This window comes from Pan troglodytes, chromosome 17, assembly GCF_028858775.2.
Source record: "Pan troglodytes isolate AG18354 chromosome 17, NHGRI_mPanTro3-v2.0_pri, whole genome shotgun sequence".
NCBI lineage: Eukaryota > Metazoa > Chordata > Mammalia > Primates > Hominidae > Pan > Pan troglodytes.
In genome coordinates, this window is record NC_072415.2 from 60,624,099 (window position 1) to 60,639,414 (window position 15,316).

At 44.1% G+C, this 15,316-nt stretch overlaps 1 protein-coding gene across 3 annotated transcripts in view; it reads left to right on the forward strand.

Moving 5' to 3' along the window:
• The first annotated feature begins 1,174 nt into the window (after nt 1–1,174).
• The window catches only part of MAPK4 (mitogen-activated protein kinase 4), a 171,641-nt gene continuing 157,499 nt past the window's right edge, over nt 1,175–15,316 (forward strand). The window contains exon 1 of one of the 3 annotated variants that reach the window (XM_016933718.4): nt 1,175–1,275. The gene's annotated coding sequence lies outside the window, so the exon portion shown is untranslated. Of the gene's footprint in view, nt 1,276–1,518; nt 1,676–15,316 lie in introns of those variants that run through there. The other 2 variants (XM_016933716.4, XM_054672147.2) reach the window with 2 other exon arrangements.

The window sequence follows — 15,316 nt, forward strand, 5'->3', positions numbered from 1 at the left end:
GGGGCCTCTTATTCTTCCTTCATAGAAGAGATGTTATAAAAATGAATAAATCAACACAAAACATTTCATATTTATGCCTACTTGCTGAATTGATACTACTTGTAATGAAAATCAAGGAAGCAAAATGTTAAAATGTTCTCTTTGGGGAAGACACATTGGAATGTCTTACCACAGTGTACACACACTCGCTTGTTACACACTCCTTCCTTATCCTTAACTATTCTCTGAGGTTAATGAAGGTCCTGATAACTGCAGTCTCTAACTTAGCATATCATCCTAAACCTACTACCTGCACACATAGGAGTCGCAGCGCAACTATGTACTAATGGCAGCCAACACTCATTACCCTTCATACCACCATCACTGTGCAAACCCTTAGTGCATTTTCCAATATGATCCCACAATCCTTCATTTTTATGTTTTGCCCACGCTAAAATTCGACAGCGAATTCTTGCAACAATTATTAAGCGTCTGGAATTGTATTAGGGTCTGGGGGTAGAGGTGGGGGACGAAGCGGGAATAACCGCAGTACACAGCAGACCCTATGAAAGTGCCAAAACGCAGGTCTCACTCGGAAGGCTTTGGGAGTTGGGAGAGGAGAAGGCTCATGGGCAGCTAAAGCCACCAGTGACCTCATTATGCAATATTTAGGTTATCAGACTTTTCTATGCCTAGAAAAGGAGCGCCTCAACCATTCCAACGGGACGCACCGCGTTCAGCGACGACCCTCATCGGTGCCCACAGCTCTGGGCTCGCTGAAGGCACCACAGAAGCACCAGTTATTACCAGTGTTAGGGTCCAGTGGCTTCTTCTGTCCCTTTCCTCTGGATCCCAAAGTGTTGGTTCTCTTTTGTTAGTTTTATTCCGGTCATGCCAATGAGCACAGATTCACAGCCCAGGCGGCCCGCTCGGAATCCCAGGCCGGCTGGGGACCGGTGCACTTCGGCTGCGCGCCCCCTCGACCCTCGGCCCAGTGCCCCTTCCCGCGCGCGCGGGTCTCCCCGGTTCCAGAGCCCACCGGTCCCCGCCGGCTCCTTCTCCCCACCCACCCTCCCACCGGGCCCCCGGCGGCTGCAGCCGCGCGGGGCTGGCGGGGCGGCGACCGGGCTCAGGCGGATCCCCGCTTCCCGCCTTCTCGGCGCCCCCTCCCTCCCGGACGGAGCCCGAGGATCCCCCACCCCCGGCGGGCGTGAGGAAGGGCTTCTGAGTGACTGGAGCTCGACCGCGTGTGCCCCGGGAAGGCCAGGCTACCCGGGACGGGGCTCGGCTCCCCAGGTGAGCTCGTCTCCGCGGGACTGGGTCCGGGAAGGCCCCGGGACCGCGCGGCTGAGCGGCCTGGAGGCTGCGGGAGGGCAGAGCAGGGCGCGCGGGAGACTGCCGCCCCCGGGAGCCCAGGGCCCGGCTCCCCAGCGCCACCGCCGCAGCAGGTAGGGGCCCAGTGGGCGGGGGCGGGGCCCGGCTCTGGGCGGAGCCGAGGCGGCGGCGGCGCAGGCGGGGGCCGGGGCCGGGGCGGGAGCCGGAGCCCGAGCTGGAGCAGCGAGCCGGGCTGTCGGGGCGACCGCGGGAGCTCGCCGTGCGCCGTGGCTGGGACCGGCCTGGCCGAGCGCGCCGGCGCCGCGGCCGCAGACAAAGGGCGGCTCGCGCCCGGGCCGCCACGCTCTCGGGCTCTGCCTCGGTAAGTGGCTCCCCTCCGCTGGCTTTCTCCTCCCGCCGCCTGCGCCTCTCGGAGTTCGGCGGGCTCCGGAGAAGCGGGGAAGAGATGAGACTTCCCCGCCCGCACTGCCTCCCCACCTTACCCTAACAATAAGCCCCCCAGGCCAAGCCACTGCCAAACTAGCGAGTTTCCGAGCGGCGGGGGTCTCCCGCGGGACCCGCCCGGCTGCCCTGGGTGAGCTCCTCGCCTGCAGACCGCGCGCCGGTGCTGTCCTGGACCCGTTTGGGATGGGAGGTTGCCGCTGGGCTCCCCGCGTTGTGTTTAGGGGAGGAGGACGCAGGGGCCGGGCGCCGCTAGGGGACCCCACCCCCGGGGACAGTCCCGAGCGCTTGGGGTCGCCGAGGGGCGGTTCACACTGCGAGTTCAGATTCGGATCGCAGTCCCGATTATCCTCCCCTCCAGCCTCTCCCTTCCTCGTTGAAGGGTTAATACAGCGTCCTCTCCCCTCGCCACCCGACAGAGGCGCCCACACTGGCGGTAGGTAGCCCCTGGGAGAGGGGGAGTGGGGGGACCCCGCCGCTTTCCCCGCTGGGCGACCCAGAGCCCCAGCCTGCCGGAGAGGGCAGCGGCTCGGGTTTGACATCCCAGCTGGGTCCCGGGCCGGCTCCCCGAGCCTCCTCCCGGGTTGCTCTCTATCAGGAAAGCAATCGGAAGTCAGGCCGGCTTTTGCTTTTGTTCTGCCAGCTACTCTACGGAATCGTAGGTGAAGCCGGGGTGGGCGGATGCCCCGGGAGGGGGCTGTGGCGGGAGTTCCAGGTGCGTCCCCGAAATGACCATTGGAGGCGGCGGCTGTTTCCCGCCCCTGGGTGGAGAATGGATTCCGATCGCTAATCGATACCCTGGAGCCAGCAGTGGGTCAGCAGCGTCCCGACAGAGCGCAGCGGCCGCGTACTGTCACGCGCCTCTCCAGCACTCTCGAAAGCACTACCTCGAGACGTGCATTTCCATTCATGGATCTGTGCCTGGGGGTTGATTAATGTCACCCCTGCCTGGGTTGAGGAGTGTCCGCAACTGCTCAGTAGCCATTTACTGAGAGGTTACTGTGTGCAAGGCAGCTATCTTAAATAACCTTAATGTAAAATATACTTATTGAGCACCTACTATGTGAAAAGCAGGTATACTACAGACTTTTCAATTGAATGGATATGTATTGAGCACCTACCCCGTGCGAAGGTGAAGCGTCATGACGTTCTCAATGTAACAGATATTTATTGAGTACCTACTATGTTCAAGATAGCTATGCTATGACCTTATTGTAATATGTATTTACTGAGCACCTACTAAATACTAAAGGCTTTTTTGCTGAAGGGTTGCCCAGTGTACTTTTGGGGTACGGATAGAAACAAGGGAGAGAAAATATAATATCTTCTGAACCTCGAGTCTTCAACTCCTTTAGTGACCTGCGTTTTAACCTTTCCAAACCGCTTGTGTGGTGTATGAAGGGCTAGTCTTCTACACTTGAGGGTACACTTCTATGCTTGAGGGTTTGTCAGACAGGAGCAGGGCTGAATAGTAAAAAGTCTTGCTCTGGAACCTCTTTCCAATTCAGTTTCCTTGCATTAGAAAAGTCAGTTTCTTTGCATAAAGCACCATGGAGTTATCACAGGGAATCAAAGGGCAATAAGGCAAAGCCCTAATGCTCAAAGGGACAGAGAATCCATGCTGGAGACAGACAAAAAGACACCTCCCTTTTAATGCTACTGTCATACCGTGCTTAAACAGCTATTGTGGGAATACTCAGTGCTTTAAACTAAATAACAAAGCAACCTTGGATCATCTGATCCAGAAGTTCTAGACAACTGACCTAACTCCTAGAATTCTGCTTTTGAGCAGTGAGGGATTAATTGTAATTTTTCTTCATGTCAGAAATTAATTGCATGTATTTTTCAATTACTAAAAAAAAGCAAACAAATAGAAATTAGTGATTTGTATTAATCCAGAACCTAATCTGCTTTAACTCAATTACTCCAGATGCGTGAATCTCCTGTTGGGTTGGTTGCAAGTTGACTCAAATTCGTTGTTTCACTTTTGCTGCAGGTTAAAAGTCTGCCTCTTACAAACCCTGGCTATATCACCCTCTTGTTTCTAACTAAACAAGATTTTCTCAAATAAACTTCATTCTGCATTTTGGACAATAAAAAAAAAAAAAGACACCTCCTAAACAAGGAAGGAACCAATAGAGGAAGGGAGAGGGAAGCATGAAGACAGGGTCAGCTGAACCTTCCAGCCCCTCACTCCAAACTGATACCAGTGATGTTGGGGTGAGAGAGTCTAAGTCCCATCATTGCCCATGGCTGGGGCCCTAGGACTGGAATTAAATAGTTTTCCTGCTAAGAGATTTGATGAATCTGTTACTCTGATAATCTTAGGATCTTGAGATGCACTGGAATATCCAGACTGGCGAGAAAATCATATCCATTAGCAAATATTTGAGTATTTACAATGCAATATAGGCATTTATCAGGGAAATGTAGTCTAAGACGTAGTCTTTGTCTTAAAGAACTCTGGTTCATGAGATAAACATGTAAAATGACAACTTGGGCAGCATATATGAAAAGCCAGGAGCAAATTCCTCCTGGAATTTGACATAAAAAATATTCTCACCACATGGAACTGTGGTTTTTCTCTTATCAGACATTGAGAACTCTCTACGTGCCTTGTATGTTTATCTTTTTGCCTTGGCCTCTAGAAATTCCTGGTAATGGCTTTATCCCAGCTTCTTGGTACAATGATTTTTTTCTCCCTAAATTATTTCTGAGACCTCTCTTTTAAATTCTTTATAAAAAACTATATTACAGGATTTTTGTTGTGAACTTGAAAGCCTCTCTGAAATCTTTTCTGTAAGTAAGCCCGTTATGAAAGATACATAGAAAATATGGTAAGTATTAGATGAATGTGCTCATAAGAAAAGGGGGAAAAACTATCAGGAATTTACAGAGAAAACAAACGGGCTTTGCAAGATGAAATAGGATTCAGATGGGCAAAGACAACTAACAAAGACTTTCCTCCCAAATTGAGGGACATAGCGTTGGCAAAGGTGTCAAGGAAAACAAACCGAATTTAGAGTACTTTAGGTATTTGATAGATCTTCCTCTGGAATAGTTTCCATTCACTCAACACACGAGTGCTGCTGGAACATTTTACTGTGTCAAGGACTAGGCTAGGTGTCAGGTGGGGGGCATCACCCAGAACTAATTGAGGTTCAGCATGATCCCACAGCTGTCAAGGACCTTTGTCTCCTGTCCTGGCTGTGGGGTAGCACTGCCCTGCATCTCAGCCATTCTTTCAAGCATTCCTGGAGTTTTTTCACCTGAGCTGAACTTGACTGTAATCTTCTTCAAGGCCAAGAATGTGACTTTTTTTTTCTCTCTGCATCCCTCCCTCCTTGCAGGTTCAGGCAGAAAGAGTCGGTAGGGTAGGTGACACTTATTTCAGTGACCTCTATTGCCCATTTCATCACTCCTTCCTGGCCTCATCAGGGCCTGCTATGCTCTCTTCCTCTCCATCATTTTCAGCTGTTCAGAGCCTTTCACTGTATGCAAACTGGTCTCAGGGGAAAACCAATCTGTCATCAGTCACTTTCTCTTAAATATGAATGTAGGTCACTGTGTTCTCTCTTCCAGGGGTCTTTGCACTTTAAGCCTCATTATGGAATGAAAGGCTGTGTTCACCATGAGACAATGTCAGGCACAGACAAGTGGGTGTTGGAGGTAATTGGGGAGGCAAAGTGACTTTCTTGGTGCTCCTGAAACCACCACCCCCTCACGTAGCCAGTCTTGGCAAGGGTCCTTGCAGTCCCATGATTCTTGAAAGTCTAGAGGCTTCATTGCTGTTTATCATGGTGCAGTGGTTGAAGTCAGATAGTGGCTCTCTGTGAGCCACCTGTCAGCTTGGCCCTCATACATTCCACTCCAAAGTTTAAAGCTTTATCGTTTGCAGGGAGAATCCTTGCTTCCTTACCTATATGTGCCCATTATTTTAAGGCAGCTATTCTCAACCTGGGCACTATTGATGTTATGGGCCAGATAATTTTTTGTTATGGGGAGCTGTCCTGTGCATTACAGGGTGCTTAACAGCATCCCTGGCCTCTACCTCCTAGATGCCAGGAGCACTAAACACCAGCCTGCTCCCCAAGTTGTGACAACCCAAAATGTCTCCAGCCGTTGCCAAGTATCCCCTAGGAAACAAAATCACTGCTGCTTGACAACCACTGTTCTAAGGGTAATTGGTTATTATGTATCATGCCATATAAGAGAGGCCTTATCTAATGTAATTCAATTCTTTTCAATAAAGAGGAACTATTACATGTGTAATTAACATGGCAGAACTTTTCATATAAGTAATTTCATAAATTAGAATAAATATCCTTTTTTTCAGACCTGATATCCTAATCTGGTTATTATATTAAGTTCATCTTTTGAAGCATAAAGCCTCAAATTCTTCATTTTCTAGTGTGGCTGATTTATATACCACAACTGTGGGTAGCAGAACCGCCATTACCCACAAGATCATCCCCGCCTGCTGCTTGGGCAGTGCCTGGTAACCACCAGTCGGGAAGGAAAATGGCAGAGGAGGATTCAGTTCTGGTGGACTTGATGCTTATGTAATTTGATGGGCCCTCTTTAAGGAAACGACAAAACGATAAGGGGAGCACATTGCTAGGACCCCTCCCAGGCCTTGGAAGGGTCCTGTGAGGACAAGTGATGGGCTCTGAATTTAAGTTTCATTGGCTTCTTGGGAAAGCAGTCTTTGGGAAAGGTTTTGAGGAATGACTGGACAGCTGTGTTTGCAAGAATAGGAAGCTAGTCCTACCTGTGACTGATAGGAGCTAAGAGAATGTTCTCAAAGTGTTGACTTAAATTGAGAGCACAGATCAAAACGGAATTGTTAAACCTAGGGTGACCTATACTTCTGTTAACATCTGCCCTCAAAAGTAAGAACTTCCATATCGTCAGCAGCCCCAGGTCCACATGAGCAGCATCATAGGTGAAATGAGGGGCAGGGATCGTTCTGGTTTAGCAGGAGGCTCTGCGTTCCACTAGTGGGTAGTAGTAACTTACTGCACCTTGTAAACGAGGTTGGTCAGTGCTGAAGTTACTGCCTCGGGAAATGAATGAAACTCTTTTTCAGGTCACTCTAATGGTATTTGAAGAGTTTATAACAGGAGTACGTTGATTCAAACTTTTCTTTTGGAATACCTGAGCCTGGGATGAGATGTCCTTGCATTAAAACAGGCCAGGCAGGAAACACTTGCCCCCTCATTTTGGGGGGCAAGTAATTTAAGTACAGTTGTGTGCTACATAATGACATTTCAGTCAATGAAGGGCTGCATGTGGGACTGTGAAACTGTAAGATTATAATACTGTATTTTTCCTGTACCTTTTCCATGTTTAGACATATTTAGGTGTACTGATACTGACCACTGTGATACAGTTGCCTACAGTGTTCAGTACAGTAAGCATGCTGTACAGAGTTGTAGTCTAGGAGCAATAGGCCATACCATATAGCCTAGGTATGTAGGCTATTCCATCTAGGTTTGTGTAAGTATGCTCTATGATGTTCCCATAACCAGGAAATTGACTAATGATGCAATTCTCAGATGGATCCCCACCATTAAGTGATGTATGACTGTATGACTTTAAGAACTTAAAATAATAAGGCTTTAAAAATGAAACTATAATTCAGACTTCTCATTAATTAATCTTTTTCCTTAGTTTAGATCACCTTAGCTTCAGTGAGGAAGACAGTGTTCTAATTGTTGCTTTAGTGTAGAAATGTTAAATATAAATGCCTGGCCCTGCACAAGACTGATCTGGCAATGTATCAATGTCTAGATTTAACAAAAATTAAAAATAAGAAATAAGAAACACTCTACATGAAGATTTGCTGTAGGAGGGATTTCTTTTAAAGCATTGCTAGTCTTTCATTTGTATTTAAACAGGTCTGATTTGTATAAATTTTTCGAGTTGAGACCTGTTTGGAGATCTTAGGTCAAATGTGCACACAGTCACAGAAATTAGACCTGAAAGAGATTTTAGGGGTTTCTGGCCAGCCCTGCTTGCCCATTGAATAATTGGAGAAACTGAGGCTGAGAGTGGTTAGATGGCTTGCCAAGGTCACACAGAGATCAGCTGGGAGGCTGGGGCAAGGAGCCAGGAGCTCACCCCATCCCCTTGACACTCAGTGCTGCTGGGATACCGTTCTTCTGTCTTCCTGGTTGTAGAGTGTGTTGGTGTAGGGAGACCAGGCAGGAAAAGGGTTTGATAACTTGTCTCATTTCCAGGGCACCTGATCCTCAAAGAACTACTCATTAATTCGAACTGATTACATCTATGCCAAAGGTGTGTGTAAACACAGGCAGTACTGAAACAATCACAGAAAAATTGAGACGGTTCAATTGGTGGAATGAGACTATTTTATAAAAACTTCCTTTATTGCTTTTTTTGTATCATCTTTACAGTAAATAACTAGAATAAAAACATTTATTTGTCTATTTAAAAAAGTAATATATATTCATTATGGAAGGTGGCAAGAAGAATAAACAAATCCTACCGGTGATCCTGTGATACTTTAATCCCATTCATATTTTGCTGTTTATTTTTAGTGTGTTTTTCAGCCCGTTTTCAAGCTCATTTGAACAATTGAGACCATATTGTACATATAATTTTAATTTTTCTTGCTTTTTTATTAGAATAAACAATGTATGTGTTATTGTGAACATAATTTTTGTGAACATAATTTTTTTTTGTCTTTCCACAATGTCAGAGTTTTATTGATGCTTTTTTTTTTACTTTAAGTTCTGGGATACATGTGCAGAACATGCAGGTTTGTTACATAGGTATACACGTGCCATGGTGGTTTGCTGCACCCATCAACCTGTCATCTACATTAAGTATTTCTTCTAATGCTATCCCTCCCCTAACCCCCACTCCCTGACAGGCCCTGGTGTGTGATGTTCCCCTCCCTGTGTCCTTGTGTTCTCATTGTTGTGAACATAATTTTTAACGTCTGCATAATTCAATCCTTAGAAGCTCGTTAATTTACCACAACATTTTGCTATTAGTGAACATTAAGTTTGGTCCTAATTTCTCCCTGCTGTGTCATTGCATGAGCAACCTTGTGTCTGTGCTTTTTCTACAATTTGGATTGTTTTCTTGGTATACATTCCAAAGAGTGAAATTACTGAGCCAAGGATGTGTGTGCATTGTGTTCAATGGCTTTACCAAAATGGTGTACCAGTTTACCTTACATTGATAGCATACTATAAATGATGAAATTTCACCACACCATTGATAACATGCTTGTTTTGTAATTACTTATGTGACAAAGTAAAGGTGTCTTTATTGCTTTCATTTACATTTTGCTTACCAACACGGCTAAACATTTTTCTATAGAATTTTTTATAGGACTTTGTGTGTGTGTGTGTGTGTGGTGTTTGTTGTTGTCGTTGTTGTTTTGGTGAATTATCTATTTGAGTGTAGTGTTTTAAAAAAAAAAAAAATGACCTGTCATTTGTCAAAAGGAAAAACAATAACCTCTGATCTCATAGGTATAGTGGCCATTTTATAAAGAATTCCGGCTGGGCACAGTGGCTCACGCCTGTAATCCCAGCACTTTGGGAGGCCGAGGCAGGCGGATCATGAGGTTAGGCGATCGAGACCATCCTGGCTAACACGGTGAAACCCCGTCTCTACTAAAAATACAAAAAATTAGCAGGGAATGGTGGCGGATGCCTGTAGTCCCAGCTACTCGGGAGGTGATGCAGGAGAATGGCATGAACCCAGGAGGTGGAGCTTGCAGTGAGCCGAGATCGGGCCACTGCACTCCAGCCTGGGTGACAGAGTGAGACTCCGTCTCAAAAAAAAAAAAAAAAAGAAAAAAAGAATTCCATACAACCCTCATGTTCCATGATTCCAACATCTTCAGTTCCATGTTTCAGGCTAAACATGTTGTTGATAGTCATAGAGCTGCTTGTTAGTTCCTGAAGCAAGCTTAGATGGAGAGATAGAGTGCTTTATCCTCTTAGTGGAAGCCAAATTACATCGAGCATTTGCTAAGTGCTTCTCAGGCCTTAATTCTTATTCTTACAACAGTCTCTGAAGTGGGTACTGTCACGTCTCTCCATTTATACCTGAGGAGAGTGTTGCCTAGAAAAGTAAAATAACGTAACCACAGTCACATACACTTTTAATAACTGCTAACTACCTCTGGATCTTTGCTAACATGGCCTGCCTCAGTTATGTACTTGGTCTTGGAGGGAGTTAGGGTTAGGAATATTTGCAACTTCATCTGAACTCTACTGCCTATTTCTGGGAGACTTTGTGGTGCAAGTTAATTTTACTATCTTAGATTTCCTCACTCTATCTTCTGTATCTCTTACCCTCCCCTGTGTTTGCCATCCTTTTCTTTTAATCTCTCCAAGATACATTCTGAATAGTTTCTTCTGACCTGTCTTCCAAGTTACAATGTATCTCTTCAGCTGTATCTAATCTGTGGTTAAATCCATCATTTATTGCATTCTCAATTTTGATTACTGAATTTCCAGTCTAGAATTCTAGTTATTTTTCAAATCTGCAGTGTTACTTTTTATGGTTCTTGGTTCTTTATTGTAATTTTTATGTTGAGCTTTTAGCTGCATGAGCATAGTAATTATAATTGTTTTACATTCTGTATCTGGTAATTTTTCTATCTGGAATTCCTAAGCATCTTTTTTTCCTGTCTTTTGTTTGTTCTGGTTCTCATGCTGGTTCATATTTATGTTGTCATGTCTCCTTGTGTGCCTCATTATCTTTAAATGTGTGCTGGATATTGTTTTGAAAAAATATATGTAAGAATACCATGTGTCATTCATTTTAAGATGTACAGTGTTTTTATATTTTAGTCTCTGAAATCAGTATGTGTTTTATGTCATGAATTTTTACACTTCTAGTTGACAGCATTTTTTCTTTTTCACTGGTACATAAAATCATAGTGCTTCATATAATTAGTGATATTTAAAACTTCAGGACATTTGATAATTTGAGACTTTGGATAATCATAATAAAGATGACAAGAGTTCAAAAGAGAATTTTAATTAACTTCTTAAGGTTTTCTGGGGTATCAGCAATAGTGGGTCAATTTTGGGGCTTCAGATTTTCTAGATCACCCAGATGACATGAAGCCAGACTAGTTTACTTTTTGTTCTGTCTTACTTCTAGGGTCTATCAGAGGGTGTCCAAGGGAGAGAATACAGTCGTGGGTTCTTAGTTTCCATTTCTGGTTGGGCCAGTAAAGCCCCTTCCTCATCCTTGTTTTCCGCTTATCACTAAAGATAGAAACTAAAAACCATGGCTTCAGGCTGCTAAAAGCCTAAAACAAAACAGAACAACAGTAACAACAAAATAAGGTGGGTTAGACAAGCTTGGAGCTCTTTGGGGTCCTACTCTAAATGTAAAGCGGTTTACCAGGCCTCAGGGAGGCCCTGGCCTCTTGATTTCATGAGGCCGTCAATGCGCTGCTCAGCTTCCTAGCTTCCTATTTTGGATTGACAAGCCCAGCCCCTCCAACTGGGTAAAAGCAGCCCCTAGTACTGAGGCCCACACGTCTAGATCTCTTTCTTTTCTCACATCTTAAACCTGAAATTCCTCCCTATCTTGTTAGCTTTTTGGTGCTTTTAGGAAGGTTTGTTGTTTGTTTGTTGTTAACCTCATCCAGCTTTCTTTGTTGTGTTCACTGGAAAGTTGGCTCAAATTACCCAGTTCACTGCTGGCAGGAGGTGGGACCCAGTCAGATCATCTTAGAGACTGACAGGAGAGAAACACAAGTGACCAGCTGCTCTTTGCCTGACTGTGACTAGAGAACTTTATCTGCTTCCAACACAACACCCTGGTTGCAGCTGGAAAGCAGAAGTTGGGATGGATATATTTCCATTAACTGGACATAGCCACATGTAGATATATTTCCCTGCATAGATGAAACTAATTCCTCAGGCTGTTCCTAATAAGGCAGGTGATGTGGCTGAGAAGGCAGTCACAGGAGTGCTACCTGGAGCCCCATCTCGGACCTGCTTCTTCTCACCTACACTGTCCTGCAAAAGATGGGAATTTAGGACCAAGGGAAGTGTTGAGGCAGGAAGATGCTTTCTCTTTCAGCAGCTGTTAAGAAGTAAAAACTGTAGGCTGTATTTTAGCTGGGTAAGTTTCCTTCCATTCAAACTGGACCCCAAAATGTTCATGTTTAAGGCAGAACTTCTCTTCCATGGCCCAGACAATTCCTTGCAGAGGCTGGACCATCAGGTCCAGGCTCAGGAGTCAAGATAGCCTTTCCAGATGACTCTGCTTGATGCTAAGGTTTGGAGCTTTATGATAGTTTTTGGCTTTTAGAATGCTTTTCTGCATGCTCAACCACGTGTTCTCGGAATCAGCAGCCACACCTATTTTCCCCTTACCTTCCTCCAACTCTTCCCCCAACTTTCAAGAAGCCAGAGAAGTTTACAAAAAGCAAAGTGTATTTCCTGAGTTTGAAAAGGTTGGACAAAGGGAGCCTGAGTGGTGGGAACTTCTCATCCTCCACCTTACTAGAGCCTCCATTGGCTTTTGGGGTGTGGGAGTGGGGTGTGGGAGTGGGGTGGTGGCGGCTTTTATTTTTATTTTTGAGTACCTTTTTCCCTGGAAATTTTAGAGCTGAGCTATCCTCTCAGAAAATCACTGTCTGCCCAGGGAACCATAGTCTCCTCCCTCACCCTTCAGGTGTGTAATCACTGGGTAAAGAGAAGGGAGGTGTGGGTGTGCCCCTCTAGAAAGGGCCCTGTCTTAGGGGGAGGTATCCCACTGACTTTCTGGAGACCACCGTATACCATGGAGCCTTTTATGTATTCCACAATAATTTACCCTGCGGATTTTTAATTTCACAATACTTCACACATAGGAAGGACTATAGATAAATTAGTCCACCATATTGCTAGAAATAGAAATCCTCCAATTCGATTTCAGTAACTGTCCATAAAAGAACAAATCTGTAACCCCACTCCCAGGTAATTCTAGATTGTGACCGAGCCTTTGGAAGAAATGATAAATGACTTAATTAATTTTGAAGAGGCAAATTTTCTGTTCTCCTAGAAAATGTGCCCTTCCATGATTATTTTTGGAGGCAGATTGGCCAGAAAGCCCTACCAGCCATAAGAATTTATGAACCACGACATTTGAAAACTTTCAGCCTGAGATGAAGTAAATTAATTCCTCTAGCATGATTCACTTTAGGTACAAGCCCAAATTTCTTTTATCAGTAACTTGGGCTCTTAAGGTGATTTTTCTAAAGAGATATAGTTATTTGAGACCCATCATGGCCATTTTCTGTATTTCTTTTGTCAAATTTTCCATTTATGTGGATTTGAGTTTTTTCCAGTTATTTCGAGACCATCTTGTCTGCTAATAAGAGATAATATGCTGCCTTTTCAATAACATATGTGAAAGCCACAGGGAGTTGAGACAAAGTTAGCTGAGCAAATTCCTGTACTTATCAGAGACCATGACATCACCTTCAGTATGTGGTGGGCTTTTTACCAAGTGTCCAGCACCTTTAAAGAACTCAGAATGGTAAAGTATTATAGCTCATTCAATAGAAAAAAGGAACAGAGAAGTTCAGAAATCTGAAATGATTTTATTTGTAAGAGGAGAATAAGGAAGATGATTACTGTAAATCACATAGGAAGAGGAGGTGAGAAATATGTAACAATGGTGTAACTATGGTGGATTGCTTTTAGCTTTCCAGATCAGAGGTGAGAAAATGAAAAATTTCTTATGAATTATTATGAAGTTTCAATACTTGCAGTGTAGGACTTGAAGAGGGCTTTAACGACCCAGCCATCTGCTGTGTAATAAAGCCAGTGAAATATGTGCCATCAAAATGACACAGAGAAGAACGTTAGGGTACACAGAGTAGGAGCGAGAGTTTTTTACACTATGAGTGAGAATATATCTAGTAAGTAGTTCTGGGTATGTTGTGGCCTGAATAACTGTCCATTTTTTTATACTTTACTATTTTCTTGAGCTGAATGGAGACTAAGGACAAAAGAAAGAAGACTCAGGTCATTATTAAGTTTGTTGGGTCTCTGCATGATTCCAAAGTGATAATGCTCTCAAGTTGAAGTACTTAGTTAAAAGCTCAAAGTCTTGTTTCCATATGTCTATACCTGCTGTCATTTTTCAAAAGTTATTCAGTGAATTTCTTAATACTGAAACCCCTCCCTTCTTATCAGGAGTCTTTCTTCTGAGATTCTCATAAGATTCTCAATCTTATGAAATGCATTTCTGAACTAGAGGCAGTAAAAAAAGTCCGTTGGCTTTTCTTTCCAGTTTATTCAGAGGCAAATCTCCAGAATCAAAAATCTATCCACCATTTACCTGCTGAATTTTCTCCCTTCATTAACCAACAAACAACAGTGTTTTGCTCTACAATTTGAGTTCAGGATTTGGCTTCTATAATATATTAAGTAACCTTCTAGTTTTCTCTTCCACCTCTGCTATTGATAAGAAATAATAATCACATTATTATTTAATTATCACCACCAAAAGCAACGTCAGATTTCAGTAATCTAAAACTATATTGCCTTAAACTTAGATTATTTGAAATAAGATCTTTCCTCTCCAGTAATGGATACCTAGAAAAGCAGGTGTATAGCTGTCTATACAGGGGACACACTCAGGAGCATGTACAGTTATGATTATGGGGCAGTCATAAGCTTTTTTCCTAGAAGGACACACAAGATATTGTTAGCAGTGATAAAGTAAGAAGTGATAGAGGATTGACGTGAGGGAAGGGATTTGTTAGTTTATATTTTACTATTTGATGTTTTAAATAAGCATATTTAATAAGTAAATAAGGAGAGAATTAAGAAGGTGGAGAAAAAAGAAGTCACTGTTTATAAGATCCTGTTGTGAATTTAACCTCTAGACCAGGGGTCCCCAACCCCTGGGCCACAGAACAAGTATTGGTCTGTGACCTGTTAGGAACCAGGCCGCACAGCAGGAGGAGAGCAGTGGGCAAGCCAGCAAAGCTTCATCTCTATTTACAGCCGCTCCCCATGGCTTGCATGACTGCCTGAGTCTGCCTCCTGTCAGAACAGTGGCGGCATTAGATTCTCATAGGAGCACAAACCCTATTGTGAACTGCACATGTGGGGGATCTAAGTTACATGCTCCTTATGAGAATCTAATGTCTGGTGATCTGTCACTGTCTCCCATCACCCCCAGATGGGACTGTCTAGTTACAGGAAAACAAGCTCAGGGCTCTCACTGATTCTACATCATGGTGAGTTGTATGCATCTCCCATACCCAGCCCTGTACACAGAAAAATTGTCTTCCATGAAATTGGTACCTGACGCCAAAAGGGTTGGAGACTACTGCTCTAGACTAATTTCTCATTAGAAATTCTGGTTTTTGTTAATCATCAGACCAAAATCTATAGGAACATATGGTCAATATAGGTCACATATATCCTCCATGGTTTTGTGTAACTTATATTCTGCAGCATTTTTTCAAGTCCTCTCATACCAATGTCTTCTTTGAGCCTCCTAGTGGCGCTGTCTGGTATTTTGAGCCAGTATTATATGATTTCCATTTTAC